The sequence below is a fragment of the Phaseolus vulgaris genome, chromosome 8 (assembly GCF_000499845.2).
Source record: "Phaseolus vulgaris cultivar G19833 chromosome 8, P. vulgaris v2.0, whole genome shotgun sequence".
NCBI lineage: Eukaryota > Viridiplantae > Streptophyta > Magnoliopsida > Fabales > Fabaceae > Phaseolus > Phaseolus vulgaris.
Window position 1 is genome coordinate 29744851 of NC_023752.2, and position 23176 is coordinate 29768026.

A 23176-nucleotide genomic window follows, 5' to 3' on the forward strand; every position below is an offset into this window, starting at 1 on the left:
GTTCATATCAATAGTACATTCAAGCATCAAGGTGAAATTTTTTCCTTCCTCTTTTCTCAGAGTTGTTTTCATTGTTCATTTTTTTGCTAATAAAATCATTAATGAAGTTATTTTTGGGCTACTTAGGATTTGGACTTCCTCTCAAAGATGTGCAGCAAAAATTTGTTGGGATGGAGGAAATTTTGTCAGATCCATGCACTTTGTGAAGACCACAAATTGATCTTTGACAGTGGAATAACCTCAATTCATATGATGGTGTTGTTAGTGCTATAAAAATTCAATATTGTATTCTTCTGAATTTAATTTTCCAAGGACAATGTTCTGATTATAGAGATTCCATTACTATTATAGAGTTATGTAATTTGCAAATTGTTGTAATGTCCACCGGAGAAAATTAATTGTTTATTTTATTTTAGTTATCAAGTTTTGTTTAGATACATGGTCAAATTTTGTAATTTCATACTAAATATTATTATGGAATGTTATTTTGTATTTTTTATTTCAATATGTTACTTTATAGCTTACTTTGAGAGATATGAAATGTGTGTTATTTTTTTATAATAATGTGTTGGCATAAATAAGTTAAACTTCATAAAAAGTTATTCTTCAATTTAATGTATTTAATTTTATTATTCACATTAATGTATTCTTCCGAAAAACTTTAATGTTAAGATTATTCGCATTATATTATTCTTCAAAATTCAAATTCAAATTCAAAATTCAAATTTAAAACTTTAATGTATTTAATATTCAAAACTTTAATGTATTTAAGATTCAAAATTTACAATTCCAAAATCATTAATTACCTTTCTGACTCATATCTTATTTTGTCTGACTTATTCTGCTGCACACTTATTTTCAATTCCAAGATTATTATTATTATTATTATTATTAATCTTAAAATATTTTCAAATTTTACAATTCCAAGATCATTAATTACCTTTCTGATTCATATCTTCTTTTTCTGACTTCTTTTGCTGCACACTTATTTCCAATTCCAAGATTATTATTATTATTATTATTAATTTTAAAATATTTAATTTTTCATATTTTCAAATTTTACAATTCCAAGATCATTAATTACCTTTTTGATTCATATCTTCTTTTTCTGACTTCTTCTGCTGCACACTTATTTCCAATTCCAAGATTATTATTAGTATTATTATTAATTTTAAAATATTTATTTTTTCATATTTTCAAATTTTACAATTCCAAGATCATTAATTACTTTTCTAATTCATATCTTCTTTTTCTAACTTCTTTTGTTGCACACTTATTTCCAATTCCAAGATTATTATTATTAATAATAATAATCTTCAAATATTTAATTTTTTAGATTTTCAAATTTTAAAATTTCAACAACATTAATTACCTTCCTAACAATACTTTCATTATGTTTTCTTACTATTTCTGGTCCTATTATTTATTTTCTACTTAAATAAAAATATAAAATTTATAAGTTTTTCAACATCCTAAATAAATATAAATTCACTCAATTTTAATGTCATTCTTAAATAAAAATAAAAAATCAATAAAGTTACTAGATTATTCAAAATTCTAAATAAATACATATCTCAAATAAATAAAACATTTATAAGTTTTCAAAATCCTCAATAATAAAAAAATATCAAATTATTTTATTTCCAACTTAAATAAAAAACTAAAATAAAGGAAATTTATAGGTTTTTCAAAATCAAATAAATATAAGTCCAAAAATATTTAATGTCATTCTTAAATAAAAATTCAAAATAATACAATTCCTAAATCATTTAATCTTATTCTTAAATAAAAATTTAAAATCAATAAAATTTCTAAATTATTTAATGTTATTTTTAAATGAAAATCTAAATTAATTAAATTTTTATGTTTTTCAAGTTTCTAAATGAATACAAATCCTAAATAATAAATAACATTTATAAAGTTTTTAAAATCCTAAATAAATACAAAATCTAAATGATTTAATATTTTAAATAAATAATTTTTTTAAATAAATTAAATTCCTAAATTATTCAAAATCCTAAATTGAAATAAAAAATGTCATACTTAATTTAATGGAAATAAAAAAAAATCCTAAATTATTTAAAATTATAAACAAATACAAATATTAAATTAATAAATGTAGTACTTAAATAAAAATTTACAATAAATAAAATACACAAATTATTGAAAATTAAAAATAAATACAAATTCTAATTATTGAATGTCATACTTAAATAAAAATTTATAATAAATAAAATTCTTAAATTATTTAAAAATATAATTAAATACAAATCCTAAATTATTGAATGTCATACTTGGATAAAAATTTATAATAATAATATTTTTAAATAATTTAATAATTTTAAACACATAAAAATCCTAAATTATTTAATGTCCTGCATAAATAAATGACTTTTTTAAATTATTCTAAATATCAAAATAATAATAATAATTATAAATTATTTAATCCCTATTTAAATGAAAATTTGAAATAAATAAAATTTCTAAAATATCCAAAATCCTAAATAAACACAAATCATAACTTATTTTATAAATAAAACTTTAAAAGTTTTTAAAAATCCTAAATAAGTACAAAATCATAAATTATTTTATTTCCTACCTAAATAAAAATTTAAATTGTTCAAAATCTTAAATAAATAAATATCTAAAGATTTGTAATATCATTCTTAGATAAAATCAAAAAATAATTAAACTTTATAAATTAATCAAAATTCTAAATAAATTCATATCCTAAATTATTTAATTTCATTCTTAGATAGAAATCTAAAATTAATAAATTTTTACGTTTTCTAAAATCCTAAAGAAATATAAACTCTAAATTATTTTATCTCCTAAATAATAATATCAAAGAAATAAATTTTCTAAAATTACTAATTTGGATATACTTATGTTTATTTCTTATATATTAATATTTTCATTGTATTTTAGGATGAGTCCTTTTCTACATATAACTCTTTATTGTTACTAACTTTCTTAACAAATTTTATCAGTTTGTTATACTTTAATTATCTATCTCTGTGTATTATTTATGTTCATGTATTGTATATATTATTTTAGTCTGTTTTTTTTTTTATTTATTCGCATATGCTAATGATTATTTCTTATATATTTGTAATTTTTTTTAATTTTGTCATTTACATTTATTTATATATATATATATAAAATAAATACAAATACTAAATAAGTGAATGTGATACTTAAATAAAAATTTACAACATATAAAATTTCTAAATTATTTTAAATTTTAAATAAATAAAATTCTAAAATTATTCAAAATATTAATAAATAATATTTCTAAATTATTTAATACCCTACTTAAATAAAAAATTTAAATAAATCAAATTTCTAAAATATTAAAAATCTAAATAAATACAAATCATAAGTTTTTTTATGTCATACATATATAAAATTTCAAAAGTTTTTAAAAATCCTAAATAAATACAAAATCATAAATTATTTTATTTTCTATTTAAATAAAATATAAAATAAATAAAATTTAAAAGTTTTCAAAAATCCTAAAGATTGTAATGTCATTCTTAGATAAAAATTGAAAATTAATACAATTTTAAATTCATCAAAATTCTAAATAAATCCATATCCTACACTATTTTATGTCATTGTTAGATAAAAATTAATAAATTTCTATGTTTTCTTAAATCTTAAATAAATACAAATTCTAAATTATTTTATTCCTTACTTAAATAATAATCTCAAATAAATAAAATTTCTAAAATTACTTATTCGTATATGTTCATGTTTATTATATATATATATATATATATATATATTTGCATTATAATTTTTTTTCTTATTTATATATATATATATTATATTTTTATACATAAAAGTGAAAGAAAATGCGTCAAATAAATCAACAAAACTTAGAGCGGGATGAAATAATTTTATGTTAAATGACATTGAAGAAGACAATAGTATGGTTTTCGAACCAAAGGTTGACATAATAAATAAATGAAATTCGGGTTATTCGACTCTAAAGATGAGTAATTTTTTACATAACTCTGTATTGTTACTTACTTTTTCAAAAAATTTGTCAGTTTGTTATACTTAAATTATTTATTTATGTTCATATATTGTATATTTATTTTTATTCACATATGCTAATGATTATTTTTTATATTTATATATATATATAGTCATTTACATTTACATTTACATTTATTTATTTATATATATATATATGAAATAAATACAAGTCCTAAATTATTGAATGTCATACTTAAATAAAAAATTTAAATAAATAAAACTTCTAAATTATTTAAAATTTTAAATAAATAAAAATCCTAAATTATTTAATGTCTTACTTAAATAAAATATATGAAATAAATAAAGTTATAAAATTATTCAAAATATTAATAAATAATAATTCTAACTTATTTAATGCCTACTTAAATGAAAATTTTAAAATCAGAAATTATTTTATTTCCCACTTAAATAAAAATAAAAAATAAATAAAATTTTAAAGTTTTCAAAAATCCTAAATAAATAAAAATCCAAAAAATTGCAAAGTCATTCTTAGATAAAAATAAAAAATGAATAAAATTTCTAAATTAATAAAAATTCTAAATAAAACTACATCCTACATTATTCAAAATATTAATAAATAATAATTATAATTTTTTTAATGCCCTACTTAAATAAAAATTTGAATTAAATAAAATTTCTAAAATATCCAAAATCCTAAATAAATACAAATCATAAGTTATTTTATCTCATACATAATACAAATCTATATATTATATAATTATGAATTATATAAATTGACAATAAAGATTTATGTGCACAAGTAATAATTTATATGACAAAATGTGATTTCATAATTTAAAATGATTTTCGCCTACAATATTTTTCTAGAAGAAACACACATTTTTGATTACTTTTACTATAACTGTACTTGGTATAATATAATGAATTAATTTTTTAATTAGAATGATTATTCTGAGAGATTTTTGCATATTAACGTAAATATGGTGAATAGTACTTCATTTTCTTCGTAAATATCTTATCGGAACATAATATTAGATAATTATTTATATAATGTAAATTTGTTCAACTTATTTTTTTCTATTGTAATGTATATGTTATGGCAAAACTTTATTCATTCCTTTTTATTTATAATTAATTTGTGGACTACTAATCTATGTAGCATAGGCACGGACACGGGAACACGAGGACACGGGGACATGGGGACAAGGGACATGAGGACACAGGTACACGAGGACACGGATCTATATATTATATAATTATGAATTATATAAATTAACAATAAAGATTTATGTGCACAAATATTAATTTATATCACAAAATGTTACTTCACAATTTAATATGATTTTCGCCTACAATATGTTTCTGGAAAAAATACAAATTTTTATTACTTTTACTATAACTGTACTTGCTATAATATAATGAATTAATTTTTTAATTTCAATAATTATTTTGAGAGATTTTTGCATATTAATTTAACATGGAGTCGGTGAAACGTACTCTATTTTTTTCGTAAATATCTTAGGGGAACATAATATTAGATAATTATTTATATGATGTAAATTTGTTCAAATTATTTTTTTTATTGTAATGTATTTTTTATGACAAAAATTTATTCATTCCTTTTTATTTATAATTAATTTGTTGACTACTAATCTATGTAGCATAGACACGAACACGGGGATACGGGACACATGGACACGGATCTATATAGCATATAATTATGAATCATATAAATTGACAATAAAGATTTATTTGCACAAGTATTAATTTATATGACAAAATGTGACTTCATAATTTAATATGATTTTCGTCTACAATATGTTTCTGGAAGACATACACATTTTTTTATTACTTTTACTATAACTGTACTTGGTATAATTTAATGAATTAATTTTTAAATTGCAATAATTATTCTGGGAGATTTTTCCATATTAACTTAGCATGAAGTTGGTGAGCAGTACTTCATTTTATTCGTAAATATCCAATGGGAACATAATATTAGATAATAATTTATATATTGTAAATTTGTTCAAATTTTTTTTTATTGTAATGTATTTGTTATGACAAAAATTTATTCATTCATTTTTATTTATAACTAATTTGTGGACTACTAATCTATGTAACATACACACTGACACGGGGACACGAGGACACGGGAAATAGGGACACGGGGACACGGAGAAACAGGGATATAGGGACACGAATCTATATATTATATAATTATGAATTATATAAATTGATAATAAAGATTTATTTGCACAAGTATTAATTTATATGACAAAATGTAACATCATCATTTAATATGATTTTCGCCTACAATATGTTTCTGGAAGAAATACAATTTTTTTTATTAGTTTTACTATAATTGTACTTGGTATAATATAATGAATTAATTATTAAATTGCAATAATTATTCTGAGAGATTTTTGCATATTAACTTAGCATGAAGTTGGTGAACAATACTTCATTTTCTTCGTAATATATCTTATGGGAACATAATATTAGATAATTATTTATATATTGTAAATTTGTTCAAATTATTTTTTTCTATTGTAATGTATTTGTTATTAGAAAAATTTATTCATTCCTTTTTATTTATAACTAATTTGTGAACTACTAATCTATGTAGCATAGACACTAACACGGGGACACGGGACACGGGGAAACAGGGACACAGGGACACAAATCTATATATTATATAATTATGAATTATATAAATTGACAATAAAGATTTATGTGCACAAGTATTAATTTATATGACAAAATGTGAATTCATGATTTAATATGATTTTCGCCTACAATATATTTCTGGAAAAAATACACATCTTTTATTACTTTTACTATAATTGTACTTAATATAATATAATGAATTAAATTTTTAATTGCAATAATTATTCTAAGAGATTTTTCCATATTAACATAGCATGAAGTTGGTGAACAGTACTTTATTTTCTTCGTAAATATCTTATGTGAACATAATATTAGATAATCATGTATATAATGTAAATTTGTTCAAATTATTTTTTTTATTGTAATGTATTTGTTATGACAAAAATTTATTCATTCCTTTTTATTTATAATTAATTTGTGTACTACTAATTTATGTAGCATAGACACTGACACGGGGACACGGGGACACAAATCTATATATTATATAATTATGAATTATATAAATTGACAATAAAGATTTATGTACACAAGTATTAATTTATATGACAAAATGTGACTTCATATTTTAATATGATTTTCGCCTACAATATGTTTCTGGAAGAAACACACATTTTTTATTATTTTTACTATAACTAGAATTGGAATAATATAATGAATTAATTTTTTAATTGCAATAATTATTCTGAGAGATTTTTCCATATTAACATAACATGAATTTGGTGAACAGTACTTCATTTTCTTCGTAAATATATTATGGGAACATAATATTAGATAATTATTTATGTAATGTAAATTTGTTCAAATTATTTTTTTCTATTGTAATGTATTTGTGATGGCAAAGATTTATTCATTCCTTTTTATTTATAATTAATTTGTGGACTACTAATCTCTGTAGCATAGACACTGACACGGGACATGGGGACACGGGGACACACATATATATATATATATATATATATATTATATAATTATGAATTATATAAATTGACAATAAAGATTTATGTGCACAAGTATTAATTTATATGACAAAATGTGACTTCATAATTTAATATGATTTTCGCCTACAATATGTTTATCGAAGAAACACACATTTTGTTATTACTTTTACTATAATTGTACTTGATATAATATAATGAATTAATTTTTTGATTGCAATAATTATTTTGAGAGATATTTGCATATTAACTTAGCATGAAGTTGGTGAACAATACTTCATTTTCTTCGTAATATAACTTATGGGAACATAATATTAGATAATTATTTATATATTGTAAATTTGTTCAAATTATTTTTTTCTATTGTAATGTATTTGTTATGACAAAAATTTATTCATTCTTTTTTATTTATAATTAATTTGTGGACTACTAATCTATGTAGCATAGACACTGACATAGGGACACAGGAACACAGGAGGGACACAGATCTATATGTTATATAATTATGAATTATATAAATTGACAATAAGGATTTATGTGCACAAGTATTAATTTATATGACAAAATGTGAATTCATAATTTAATATGATTTTCGCCAACAATATGTTTTTGGAAGAAATATACATTTTTTATTACTTTTACTATAACTGTACATGATATAATATAATGAATTAATTTTTTTAATTGCAATAATTATTTTGAGAGATTTTTGCATATTAACTTAACATGAAGATGGTGAAAAGTACTTCATTTTCTTCGTAAATATCTTATAGGAACATGATATTAGATAATTATTTACATAATGTAAATTTGTTCAAATTATTTTTTTCTATTGTAATGTATTTGTTATGACAAAAATTTATTCATTCCTTTTTATATATAATTAATTTGTGGACTACTAATCTATGTAGCATAGACACTAACATAGGGACACAAGGACAGGGGAACACGGGAACACGGGACACGGGGACAGGGGACATAGAGACACAGTGACACATATCTATATATTATATAATTATGAATTATATAAATTGACAATAAAGATTTATGTGCACAAGTATTAATTTATATGACAAAATGTGACTTAATATGATTTTGCCTACAATCTTTTTTCTGGAAGAAACACACATTTACTTATAGTTTTTTGTAATAATTGTACTTGGTATAATCTACTGAATTATATTTTTTAATTGCAATAATTTTTTGGAAAGTTTTTTTAAAAAATAAAATTAGAGCATAAAGATAACATGAGATTGGTGAAGAGAACTTTATTTTCGCCATAAATACGCAATGGATACATAATATTAGATAATTGTTTATATAATACTGTATTTGTTCAAATTATTGTATTGTTATTGTATTGCAATGTATTTATTATGACAAAAATATATTCATGAATTTTTAATTATTTATGTTATGTTATATTAAATTTATTAATATATTAAAAATATGTAAACTTATACTATTGCAATATATTTAATTTCATTTCATAAACTTAATAATTTATATATATATATATATATATTTAAATAAAATTATTATTTTTAATATTAATATTTAAATATAAATATTAAAAAAATCCCGGTGCGTTGCATGGGTCAACCGGCTAGTACATGTACAATTTAGGGTTTACATTGATCTTAACAACATGTTTGAAGAATGATTAGTTGATAGGATACAAGATGCTCAATTTTCTAGATACATATTCTAACTATAACCAAATTCTAGTGTACATATATGATAAAGAGAACAACCTTCATTAGAGAAGATCAAGTTCTATTACGAGATCTTGTTGGTTGGATTAAGAAGTACTTACTGGCTACAATAATGCCTCATAAACAATTATTAATTGCAAATTGTAAAAAATAAGAAAGTGTACATCTCAATGATATATGATGGTCAAATTGACACCACTAAGCAACACATAATTGATCTAGTTGAAATCTTCACTCAGGTTTGAAAGTATAACAAGAGGAAAAATTGTCTTTAGAGTTGAAATTTTTTTTATTTTGGCTTCATTCTCACAAGTGAGATATAGAGGTTAACCTTGACAAGTGCCAAACCTCGATCTACACGTGAAAGCCAAAAAAAATAAATGAAGAAAGTCAAAAGGCTTGTAGGAAGACTCACTTCCTTTTCCTGTTTCCTCACCAAGTTGGTCGAGAAAGCAAAGTCAATTTTGACAACTAAAAAGAAAAGTTGAAACCTTCAAGTGGGGAAACAAATGTCACAAGGCCTTCTTGACTCTTAAAGTCTTTATCTCATCACCTCCATCTTAAGAAAATGTCCTAGGAAAATTGCTCTTCTTGGTATAAGATGCAACCATCAACTCAATTTTGGTCCAAGAGCTAGAAAAAAAGCAAAGACTTATATACTTCATAAGTTAAGACACTGAGATAAGGGAGCTACTATTGTAGCATGTTGGAGCGATTCACATTTGATGATCGGTCACATTAATAAACAATTACAAGTAAAAGATCCTTTAATGTGAAGGTACTATCATTGGGTGACAAATCTCAATAAATACCTGACTTTTTTTTATTGATCACTCATGAAACTGAGGAACAAATAAGAGGTGAAAAAGTGGAAGAAAGATGCTTATAACATGGAGACAAAGAATTAGTAACATTATTGCTGGCTTGTAAAGTATATCATAATGTTGTGGTCGGGGGATTTGGATGACGTGAGAAAGTAGCTTTTTAAGGCTTTATGATCAGATTTTATAATGAAGAAACTACAAAATAGATACTAGCGCGAACATTTAAGTTTGCTAGTAATGGCATGAAGTTCTCGCATGAATGTTGAATCAGTTGCCACACAAAATATTTTGCTAAATAGGTTTTCTCAACCATTTATACCAATATAACTCATTATATAAAGTAATATTATTTTATATTATAATTTATAAATTAATTAACTATATCTAAAATTAAAATTCATTTTAATGTAATATAATTTTGAATTTTTTTAATATACATATGTATATATATTAATTTTTATTTGTACAAGGTCCATCTGCTCTCTAATTCTTAGAAAATGCATTCATGCTATATTGGGATGTTTGGGCCTTCAATGAATACGAGGCACACTGTATTTATGATTACAGTGGTACATATATGATAATTAGTAAACTAAATGAAGAAAAATATTACTAATAAGATTTAATAACATTTTATCAAATGTAGCATATATATTCTATGTAACTAAAGACTTTTAGTAATATTTTTACATTTCAATAAATATATCTATAAAAATGTCATTAAATATTTTTTTTAATATTTATTTAATATAAAGATAGCATTTTAAAAATGTTACCAAATCTTTTTAGTAATGTTTATTTAATAAAAAGTAACACTATAAAAATATTATTACAAATTTTTAGTGACTTTTTTAATATATAGATGACATTTTAAAAATACTACTAATTTTAATAATATTTTTTTTAAAAGGTAACATTCATTATTTTTAGTAACTTTTTTTAATAAAAACTGACATTTTAAAAATGTTACTAAAAACTTAGTAATTTTTTTTTAATAAATAAGTAACTTTAAAAATATTACTAAATCTTTTTAGTTATAATTATATTTAATTATAATTTTTAGAAAGAGAGTAACATCATAAAAATGTTACTAAAAATCTTTAATAAATAATTAGATTTGGACTGTAAGATAAATAATTTATGTTTAGATGCTTTTATTTTATAAACAAGCTAGTAATAATAATCTGTCAACACAAACGTCAAAAGTATTTCAATAGATTTTTAAAGTTTCAAAGTGAATTTAAACATGTCTTGTCAATATATTGTCACTTTTGTTTACAATCTAGCACACATAAGATTCTTAGTATGTACTAGGACTAGATTCTTACAATCAGTTCATGTATCATGGAAATGACACTGACAGTCATTCACGGTAAAGTGTAAAACGTGCAATTATTCTTCTTTAGTTCAGTTGCAACCTCATTCAACATCCTCATCCTCTGCATCCTCCTCGTTTACTTCTTCTTCCTCATCGTCCTCAGTTTCACTGTCATTCTTGTTTTCTAGATAAGCATGTTTGCTCCAAGAAAGGTCTTACATGGGAAATCTGATCAGGGTTTAACACAGACATAATAATAAGTAACTATTTGAAATGAGGTAGATTTGACGTCCCTAGAGTTAGGAGATATGTAAACGAAAAAGTAAAGTTCTCTATATTATTGAGGTATTTCAGCTTATTACCTTCCACCAATGGGATGGTGACACTGGATTTGTGACATTAGTCAGCAGATATCCAGTCTGAAAGCAAAACATAGGTAAATTAAAATATAAACTGAATTCAATGCAATATAGGATAAATACCAAGAATAGTTTTGAAACCAACTAAACTTATAACATACATGTGCAGATATTTACTGTAAGTTATTTAGATATTCAAGAAAGAAACAATGACAAAAATTCTAAAATTACACATTTCAAATATAGCTTGCAACTTGTCAACAATTTATCTCATCTCAAATCCTAAGAAAAACAAATTAAGTGTTGATAGTTTGAGCAACTAATGGGGGGAGTATAGGCGGACGGTAGTTTTTTTGCAGAATAAAGGGGTGGTTCTTAGGAATATTATAAAGACTCATTAAATTTTAATAGTAAATTACTGTAAATAAGATACTAAATTGCTTATTTTCTTAATTGAACATAGGAAAACCTTTTGCCCTGGATGCAGTTGAAGTTGTAAGGCAAGGAATTGTTCATGTCGCTTGATGCTCTCCCAAAGATATTCCCCATTCTATCTGCAAGATAAGGAAACTATTAACATGATTGATAGAAAATTCTTCAATTTTTTAGTGTAAAATTAAGTAAATGGACACCTGGGCGCAAAATGGAAAGATTCCTCCTAGCCAAACTCATAAAACTGGTAAAAGGATCATAGTATTTGTACTGACCAGTGTCCGGTTCTCGGTAGTATTTTCGTATGCTCGGTTCTTTTGTACCATGAAGCCTACTCGATTATTTTACTCCATGAGAGACCTGCTCGGTGTTTGGGCCTATGTAAACCTGGGCCAATCACTTTGGTCAGGTTAGGACCAGTGTGCATGATGGGTACTCAAAGTAATTTCATTGTTGCACCTGTTAAAAGATATATTTGTGTAGTGGATATAATCTCGTTATTTATTACAATATTTTCTCTATTATAATTTTGTTGTATGTTTTTGTTGCATATCTGTTACACGTGACTAGTTGCTATTAACCCTAGTAATATAGGGAGATGTTTGGGTAACAGAAAGTGGACCTGCGGATAGCACCTAAAGATCATTGGTGCCCGCGACAGGTGGATTTCTATTGCCAATACAAGTTTAACTATTTTTAGTTAAGATTCGCTAGCTCCAGGGGGAGTGGTTGCATGTTGCATGAGCAGTAATAAAAAGGAGAATAGGTCTTCATCAAAAAGTCAAATTCTGAAATTATCCCTGTGCAAATCTATATTGATGACATCATCTTTGGTGCTACACAAGATAGTTTGTGTGAAGAATTTGTGGTTGCTATGAAAGGTGAGTTTGAAATGTCTATGATGGGAGAATTGTCTTTCTTTCTTGGATTGCAGGTTAAGCAAACAAAGGATGGAATCTTTCTATGTCAATCAAAGTATTGTAAAGAGATTCTCAAAAAATTTGAAATGGCGAGTTGCAAGGAAGCAAACACACCTATGCCATCAAGCTGCTACATGGATGCAGATGCTGCTGGAAAAGGGGTAGATCAAACTTAATACAGAGGTTTGATTGGCTCTTTGCTCTATCTAACAGCAAGTAGACCGGACATTATGTTTGCGGTATGTCTTTGTGCAAGATATCAAGCAAATCTAAAGGAATCACACTTTAAAGCTGCAAAGAGAATTCTGAAATATCTCAAAGGAACTTCAATTGTTGGGTTATGGTATCCTTCTCACTCTCCCATTCATTTAATTGGCTATTCAGATTCTGATTTTGCAGGATGCAAGCTAGATAGGAAAAGCACAAGTGGCACTTGCCACCTTCTTGGTTCAAGCCTCATCTCATGGCATAGCAAGAAGCAAGCATGTGTGGCTCTCTCTACTGTAGAGGCTGAGTACATAGCTGCTAGAAGCTGTTGTGCACAAATCCTATGGCTCAAACAACAACTTGCAGACTTTGGATTGCAAATTAGCAAGGTCCCTTTGATGTGTGACAATACAAGTGCTATCAATCTTACCAAAAATCAGATTCAGCACTCAAGAACTAAGCATATTGAGATACGCCATCATTTCATCAGGGATCATGTAAGCAATGGGGACTGTGAAGTGAAGTTTGTTGAGACAAAACTGCAGCTAGCTGATATCTTCACAAAACCATTACCAAAAGAGAGGTTCTTCTTTTTGCGAAATGAGTTAGGTATCCTTGACTTTCAAAATCTTCCCTAAATTTGTTTTAATACCTGTTAGAGTCTATTTGTGAAGACAAATAAGGGGAGAATTGATTGGTTCTTGTGTATCTGTCTATGGAATTGTTTAAAACTGCTGAAATCTCTGATATCAAAACTGTTTCTGCTTCTGCTGATAGAAACAACCGATTGTTTCGTGTAAACAACCGATTGTTTGTCTGAAATATTGTTTTCAACATGTGAAAATCTAACCTGCTGCCGTAGGAAGCATTGGATTGTATATATGTTGTTTTTGCAGGAACTGCTTCATATTCAATCAAATCCAACACAAGCAACCATGGATTTGTCTTCATCAAATATGGGGAGATTGTTGAATCAAGTGTGTTCAAGTTTTGAAGAATCCAAACCCTTTGAAGGTTGATGGAAGGCAGGATGTGCTTGTTGTTGCTAATGTGTTTTAGAATAGGATCTGGGGTAGATTATCTGTGTTAAATCCACTCTTGATTGAATCCAAAGCTTAAGGATTCTCAAACCTTTTAATTGAAAGTGTTTTTCAAACTAAGTGAAAAACAACCTGTTGTTTTGTCGAAACAACCGATTGTTTTATACTTAGGTGTTTTTAGAAAGGTTGAAAACTGTTTTTGATGGTTGACTTGCTGTCAAACCAAAACAACCGATTGATTCGAGCATTCAACCGATTGTTTGTTTTGGGACCATAACAGAAAACTGTTTTGTGCTTTGACTGAGCTTTAAATGATTTTATAACTGAATACACTTCAGTTTTAAATGCTTTGACCAGTCTTTGATTGCAATAATTAGTTTGTTCAGATTATGTAACAAACAAGAAATTAGTTTTAATCAAAGAAAAAACAGATTTGAGTTTTTCACTGATTTTGCTTTTTGAAGAGTTGGAGATTGCTTTGATAAGAGAGTGTGATATAGGATTTTCATCTTGTATTTATTTCAGATCTTTTCTGTAACAAGTGTAATCATTTTGTACTTTGAAGAAACTCTGTGCGTGAAGCTGAGAAGTGCTGTGTGTTCTTGAGGTTGTCAAGATCAGCATTCTTAGTGGTGTTTGTGCTGAGCCAAAGGAAGTGTGTGTCTTGAGGGGATCAAGGTCACTTCTTTGGTGGTGTTGTAAGTAATCTAGGGTTGATTGCTTAGTGGATTCCCAAGTGGTTTCTGGGAAGACTGGATGTAGCTCTTGGTTAAGAGTGAACCAGTATAAACCTCTGTGTGCATTCTCTCTATCCCTTGAACTTTTTAAATTCACTTTATATTTGTGAACTGGTATAAACAACCGATTGTTTTTATGCGAAACAACCGATTGTTTTTCTGCGAAACAACCGATTGTTTTTCTGGTGTTGTGCTAATTTGCTTTGTGTTTTTGGCAAACTGATTTCTTAATCAAGTTTTCTCGAAGTGATTTCATTCTAGACTTAAAAGTTTGCTAAAACCCTCTTTAAACCATTCACCCCCCCCCCCCCCCCCCCGCCCTTTAGTTTAAAGTCATACATTCTAACAAAGGAGACAAAGGATCACCTTGTCTGACACCTCTACTGCAAGGAAAAAAACCCACCAAACTGCCATTTATTATGATAGAAAGCATAGCTGAACGGAGAATTGTACTAATCCAACCGACAAACAAGGGGTGAAAACCAAAGTGTGTCAAAACTAATAATAAGAACTTCCAACTCAGAGTGTCAAATGAGTTTTGAATATCAACTTTGTAAGCCACATTACCTCCTCTAACCTTTTTAAAAAGCATGCTAATAGCTTTAGAAGCAATACCAATGCAATCCTAAATCTGTCTACCCTGCACAAACCCATATTGATTAGGAGAAATGATTCTAGTAGCCAAAAGTACAAGCCTATCTGCCAATATCTTGGAAATAATCTTAAATTTGAAATTAGCAACAACAATTGGCCTATAATCTTTAATGAAGTCAACACCCTGAATCTTAGGAATAAGAGATACCACATTATTGTTCATTCTACGGAGAACCCATATTTGTTTAAAAAAATTGTTGAACAACATTGCAAACATTTATTCCAATAATTTCCCAGTAAGAATGATAGAAAACACCACCAAAACCATTAGGATCAGGAGCACTATTACCATTAAGATTAAAAACATCATTCTTGATTTCAGAAAAATAAGGACATTTGATCAACATCATATTCTCCTTAGAGGAAACTAGCTCAGGAACATAAGTACCAATAAAATCTTCCATATTACTTGTATCTGGAATATTAAAAATAAACTCAACTTAAAGAATTTTATAAAAGTCCAAAATATGATCCTCAATGAGTTTAGGATCCTCAATAACCTCATTATCAATCCGTAGACGATGAATCCCACTAGAATGATTTCTCCTCTTGATCACAGCATGGAAAAAAGTAGTATTTCAATCCTCATCTTTAAACTATAACATCTAGCCCTTTCTTTCCAAAACAAATATTGACAGTGAAGAGAATGATCAAGCTCCTCCTTAGCAATCTTTTCTTGATAGAGAAGCCCACCAATATCAGTCAAACTAGCAGTCTCTAATTTTTGTTGAATACCAAGGAGGAGACCCTGCTTAAGAAGAACTGCATTGTGAACATTACCAAAAGAATTTTTATTCTAGTCTTGGAACTCCATTTTACCCCTTTTTAACTTATGTTCCAAAATAAACATCGGACAACCAACAACCTTATTAGCCTAAGAATCATGAATAAGCTACATACATGAAGTGTCCTGAAGCCACATAGAAAAGAAACAAAAAATTGCTAACCTTCCTTAAAGAATTACTAGCAAGATTAGGGGAATGATCAGAACAACTTTTAACAAAAACCTGATAAGTACAAGAATCACATTCATCCATACACACTCCATTACATAAAGCCCTATCTAGTCTTATATGAATTCTATGCAGTTGTAGTTTTCATAGGAAATAAATAAAGGCAAAGAACCACTCAAAGATGCTAGAACAATATTATCAACTAGTAAAAGTTGGGATATGCATCAATGAGTGAATGTGAGTTGTTTTAGGTTTTATTTTCTTTTCAACTTTTGGCCTTCACTATTATCTTTTCTTTTTCTCTTTTTTTTTTCAATTCAAGAGGCCATTAATTTTATTTTTATGCACCAAATTTCGAACACAACTCACAAATAAGATCAAAATTTCACTTTTATCAAACTACAAATGCATGTATCATGTTAAGGACAGGAATTCAACTTTATAAATTCAAGATATATCACATGTAATGGCACAATTTACCTACATATTTTTATGGAGAATTTTTTAGATTTTTTTCTTATGAACTAAAAGAAAAAGAACTTAAACAACAAGGAAAACAACCTAGGTTAGTTTGGCTATCATGTTTTTGTTTTGAAGTAAATTTTGTGTAAAGCAAAATAGGACAACTTCTAGGAATTTATGACATGTAAAGGACTAAAAAAACCATAGACAAAACATGGAGGATTGAAAAAGTAAACAAGGTTAAAAATCTAATTGAAATAAAAGATAGAACACACAATAGAAGTCCTAAACATTGATTCAAGAATGGAACAAACACTTGAACCAATTAAATATGAAAAAATATGGATTAACATTGAAATAAAACTATCCTAAACTCATGAAAAGATGGATAATACGAATTCAAACGTGAAAAAATGAATGGATTAAAGGAAATGACACTTAGCTCTTGAAAAACCTTCTAGTCAAACTTTTAATGCCAAATGATGGAAGCAATTTCTAGCATCAGCGGAAGACTCGCAAAGAAATTCAAACTTTCTTCCAAGTTTCAAGAGAGAAACTTGAGAGGTACCCACTTCTAAGGAAGGTTCCTTGGTGGAGAACCTAGGAGAAAGATACTCCCATTTTTAAGTGACTTAAAAAACAAGAAGATAAGCTAAAATGCAAGTTCAATTCTTATTTATAGTTATAGGAGCTCTTAACACTCAATGGTCTAGGTGATGTGGGACTAAACTGTGCAAAGTGCAGTTACACTAAGATTTTTTGTCACTCCATGCAAAGCAGGTACCACATTTCTCAATTATTTGATTTTCCAATTGTTCATAAGCTTCAATGCTCCTCCACTTGTTGATTAGCCATATGGGTGTGTTGTAAGTCATGTTGCACTCTCTTCGTACCTTTTTAATTAAGGTTTTAACTTTCTTAATGGACAAAGTTGCATGTTGACTTCTAATTTGACCCTCTACTTGGATTTTGACTTCCTAAGTGAACTCTCACTAGGCCCAAATTGACCATTTGATGCAATCCGTGTGGTGAGTTCTTAGAGTGAATTGAAATAGCAGTGAAAGAGAATGAAAATGCACCAAATTTGGTGAGGAATTGATGAAGAAACGAGGTGATTTAGGTGTTAAATCTAGGAAGAGGTGTGGCCTTATGTATTCATTCAATATTTTCTAAATCTGAATACAAAAGGTGAAAGTCACCTATTTATAGGTGAAAAAGATGGAGGTATCTTGCTCCTTAAGCTACCATAACTCTAGTTAAACAAGCTTAACCATGGTGAGCTCTAATAATCTATGAAGGTGTCACCCAAGCTTCTTAAGATGCTCTAGAAACCCTTGATTGTATCAAAAAAGTAAGGGGTTTTTAGAGTGTCTTGGAAAAAGAGCCTACTCTAGAAATGGTCCAAAAAACAAGATATGAATAATTATCTACTATACTTTTTACAAGTTTTTATACAGGCTAAGACAAATATTTATTCTATATATCTTGAGATTGTTCTCTGCTTTTAGCTTTGAGGATAATCCTCCATTAGGTTCCCCCCAAAAGATATGTCCTCAGATCCAAATTAGGGTGCCACCTTATTAATGGAGCTAGGTGAGCAATTCCACCCGGGTCACCTATCCACCTGTAAAAAGTAGCAAACTTAAGGACAATGTGAAAGGATAAAATTTGGAGGATATGTAAACATGGTGAAAGAACAAAAAAAATTGAATTGTGTGGTACCATTATTGTGGATCTTATTACCTAATGTAGGTAAGTTAGGCACCACACGAAATGGAGAAGACAATGTAAAAGAAATAGAAAAAAGAATTATCTCGATCAGATGATAAAAGCATGCAAAATGTTTTCTTTATCGAGATAAGATGTCATTTTTTTATTTTATTTTTGAAGATTAAGATTTTCTTGAGCAATTTGTGTTTTTAGTCTAACATCATTCTTTCTAACTTGTTCCTGTTGGAATAAGCTAAATAAAAGAGTTAGGTTGTTAACTCTAACTATCCAAAAACTTAAAGCTAGATATTTCTATTATCATAATGTTTTAATTCATTCTGTTTTTGACAGCTATAAATAACATTGCTTGTATTGTATCAGTACATTTTTCTAATAAGAGATTTCAGTTTCAATTCCAATTATCAATTAATTCCCAACAAATTAGTATTAAGAGCATAGGGAGGGGACTTGTGTGGTTTCCTGACAGTGAGGGTAAGATTGTTGCTGGAACTTTGAGTAAAGGAGGATTTGTTGTTTTACAGGCCAAGAATTGGAGGTTGACTGTTGTAGGTGATAACTGTCATGGTTGCATTTGGTGTGGTTTCAGGGAGTCTTCTGGTGTTTGATGAGAAGGATTATGATGATTGGATTGTGAAGAGGGAAACCATTCTTGGTTTTCAAGAATTAGAAGAAGCTGTCAAGATTGGGTTTCAAGATTCAACCAAGCTTGAAACAGAGGAGCAGAAGAAAAAGTCTGAGAAGCAATCAAAAGAAAATAAAAAGATTGATTGCAAGGCACAAATGTTACTGCATCAGTGTGTCTCATCCGCCATTTTCCAAAAAATCTCAAAAGCTGAATCTGCCAAGCATATTTGGGACATACTGGAACAGACCTATGAAAATACTGGTAGGGTTAAGAAGGTGAGGCTACAATCACTCAGAAGACAATTTGAATTGTTGTCCACGATTGATCAAGAATCAGTGTGTGATTACTTTGGTAAAATCCAAGCAATTCCAAATTCCATGCGAGACTGTGATAAGCAGTTGCCTGATTCAAAGGTGGTTGAAAAGATTCTTAGAACTTTGACTCCTGCTTTTGATCACATTGTCGTGGCAATTGAAGAATCCAAGGATCTTGATGAAATGACAGTAGAAGAACTCTAGAATTCTCTTGAAGCACATGAGCAGCGGTTACTTTCAACAAAAGGTAGTAGAGCAAGTTTTCCAGGCTCAAACTGCTGGCAGAGGTAGAGGAAGAAGTGGTTGGAAAAAGAAAGGAAGAGGAAGAGGAAAAGGAGGTCAATCAAGTGACTGGCCTGCTTCAAGCAATCAGAACTAGAGTCAAAATAGTGTGCAGAAGCAGAAATTGGCTGCTGGTAAAGGGAGTCAAGATCATGGATCCAAGAAATTCCATGATAAAAGAAAACTGCAGTGTTATAACTGTGGAAAGTATGGTCATTTTGCAGCTGAATGTTGGAGAGTTGATAACAGTAACAACACTGGAAAATTTTCCAAGAAAGATGAAGCACATCTAGCTCAAGAAGATGAAGATTCTGATTTAGATCAAATGTTATTGATGGCCACTACAAATCAGGATGAAGATGCTTCAAGTTGGTACTTAGACACAGGTTGTTCCAATCATATGATTTGCAACAGGGAGTGGATTATGGATTTTTATTCTAATGTCAAAAACAGTGTGAGATTTGCATATAAAAGTATGATCTCTACTGAAGGAATTGGCAAGGTCAGATTCATTTGTAAATATGGAAGAGTTGGCTGTATGAATGATGTCCTATATGTGCCATCAATGAAGAATAATCTTCTCAGCTTAGGCCAACTACTGGAAAAGGGATTCAAAATGTTAATGGAGCAGAATTCCATCAAGATCTATGATCAGAAATCAGTGTTAGTTCTTAAGGCACCTTTGTCTAAAAATAGGACTTTTAAGACTAACCTTAATACATCAACTGCACAATGCTTGTCTTCAATTAGGGATAAGGAGGAAACAAATTTGGTGTGGCACTACAGATTTGGCCATTTGAATTTCAAGACTTTGAACCAACTAAGCAGTAAACAAATAGTCACAGGGTTGCCACCAATCAACCTATCTCATAAGACTTGTGAAGGTTGCCTATTTGGGAAGCAATCAAGAAAGAATTTCAAGAACTCAATACTGCAAAGAGCAAAGAAGCCTTTGGAGGTTGTATACTCAGATGTATGTGGCCCTCTTGATAGCAATTCACTCGGAAGTAATAGGTATTTTCTTACTTTTATGGATGAATTCACCAGAAAAATCCGGATTTACCTATTAAAGGAGAAAGGTGAGGTATTTGGAAGATTTGTAGAATTTTGTGCTAAGGTTGAAAGGTAATCAGGCTACGCCTTAACCATTTTCAGAACTGATGGAGGTGGAGAATTCAATTCCAAAGAGCTGGAAGAATTGTGTGTTGCAAAAGAAATTAAACAAGAAGTTACATCTCCTTACACTCCACAACATAATGGAATTGCAGAGAGAAGAAATAGAACTTTGCATGATATGGCAAGGTGCATGCTCAAAGGCGAGGGGCTGCCTAATAGCTTTTGGGGAGAGGCTATCACCACTACAACCTATATTCTCAATAGGTGTCCTACAAAAAAATTGGAGGCAGTTGTACCAGAAACAATTTGGTCTGGACTTAAACCAATTGTTAGTCATTTGAAAATATTTGGTTCATTGTTCTATAGGCCTATTCCAGATGAGAAGAGGAAGAAGTTGGAAGATAAGAGTGAATCTCTTATCCTAATTGGATATCATCCAACAGGTGCATACAGGTTGTTCAACCCAGTAAACCAACAAATTCTCATCAGCGGAGATTTTGTTGTAGATGACAATGCATCCTGGAATTGGAGCAAATATGTAAAACAAATTCATTGTGTTTTAGAAGATAGTGGACAATAACAAGATGAAGAGCATGAAAGTATAGTTGAGCCAGAATCTAGAAGATCACAAAGACAAAGATTTCCTTCTTCTAGATTAACATGTCATGAAGTTTACAGTGATAATTTGATCACTGATGAAGGAGAATTGGTTCACTTAGCATTTGTGGCAGACATTGAGCCAATCACTTGGAAGGAGGCAATAGTCGATAGAAAGTGGAAGAGTGCAATGATTGAAAAGCTGGAATCACCGAAGAAAAATGAAACCTGGGAATTAGTGGCTTTGCCAAAGGGAAAAAGACCAATTGATGTCAAATGGGTTTTCAAGATAAAACTCAAGTTTGATGGCAGCATAGCCAAGTATAAATCAAGATTAGTTGCTAAGGGTTTTCTACAGAAATATGGAATAGACTACACTAAAGTCTATGCACCAGTGGCTAGATTAGAAACCATTAGATTGGTGATTGATGTGGCCAGTTCTAGAAATTGGAAAATCTATCAAATGGGTGTTAAATCTGCATTCTTGAATGAAATTTTAGAAGAGGAGGTTTATGTGACTCAGCCACCAGGTTTTGAAGCAAAGGATGCCACCCACAAAGTGTACAAACTCAAGAAAGCACTCTATGGACTCAAACAAGCTCCTAGAGTGTGGAATAAACTGATAGATTTGTTTTTGCTCAAGCTAAGCTTCACAAAGTGTTCAGTAGAATATGGAGTGTATGTAAGAGAGTCACAAAGTCAAATCTTGATCTATGTATGTCTATATGTGGATGAATTGTTAATCACAGGGAGCTCAATGACAAAGATTGAGCAATTCAAAAATAGATTGAAGGTTGTTTTTGAAATGACATATTTGGGAATGCTTAACTATTTTCTGGGAATGGAATTTGTATACACAAATTAAGGTATTATCCTGCATCAAAGGAAGTACATTAATGAAGTGCTCAACAGATTCAATATGGATCAATGCAATGGAGCTAGGGTGCCTGCTGCTGGAAATTTGAAACTCATAGAAGCCTTGGAGGAGATTGCAGTAGATAATACTTTGTTTAAACAAATTGTTGGAAGTTTGAGGTTCATCTGCAACAGTAGGTCTGACATAAGCTATGCAGTTGGAAGCAGATTCATGTGTAATCCAAGAGTCTCTCATATGGCAACAACAAAACACATATTGAGGTATCTTAAGGAGACAGCAGAGTATGGCTTACTGTTTTCAGTAAGCTTGAATGAATTTGAAGACTGTTTGGAGGCTTGAGGTGATTCAGATTGGTGTGGTGATAAAGTGGGAAGGAAGAACACCTACGGATATTTTTTTAAAT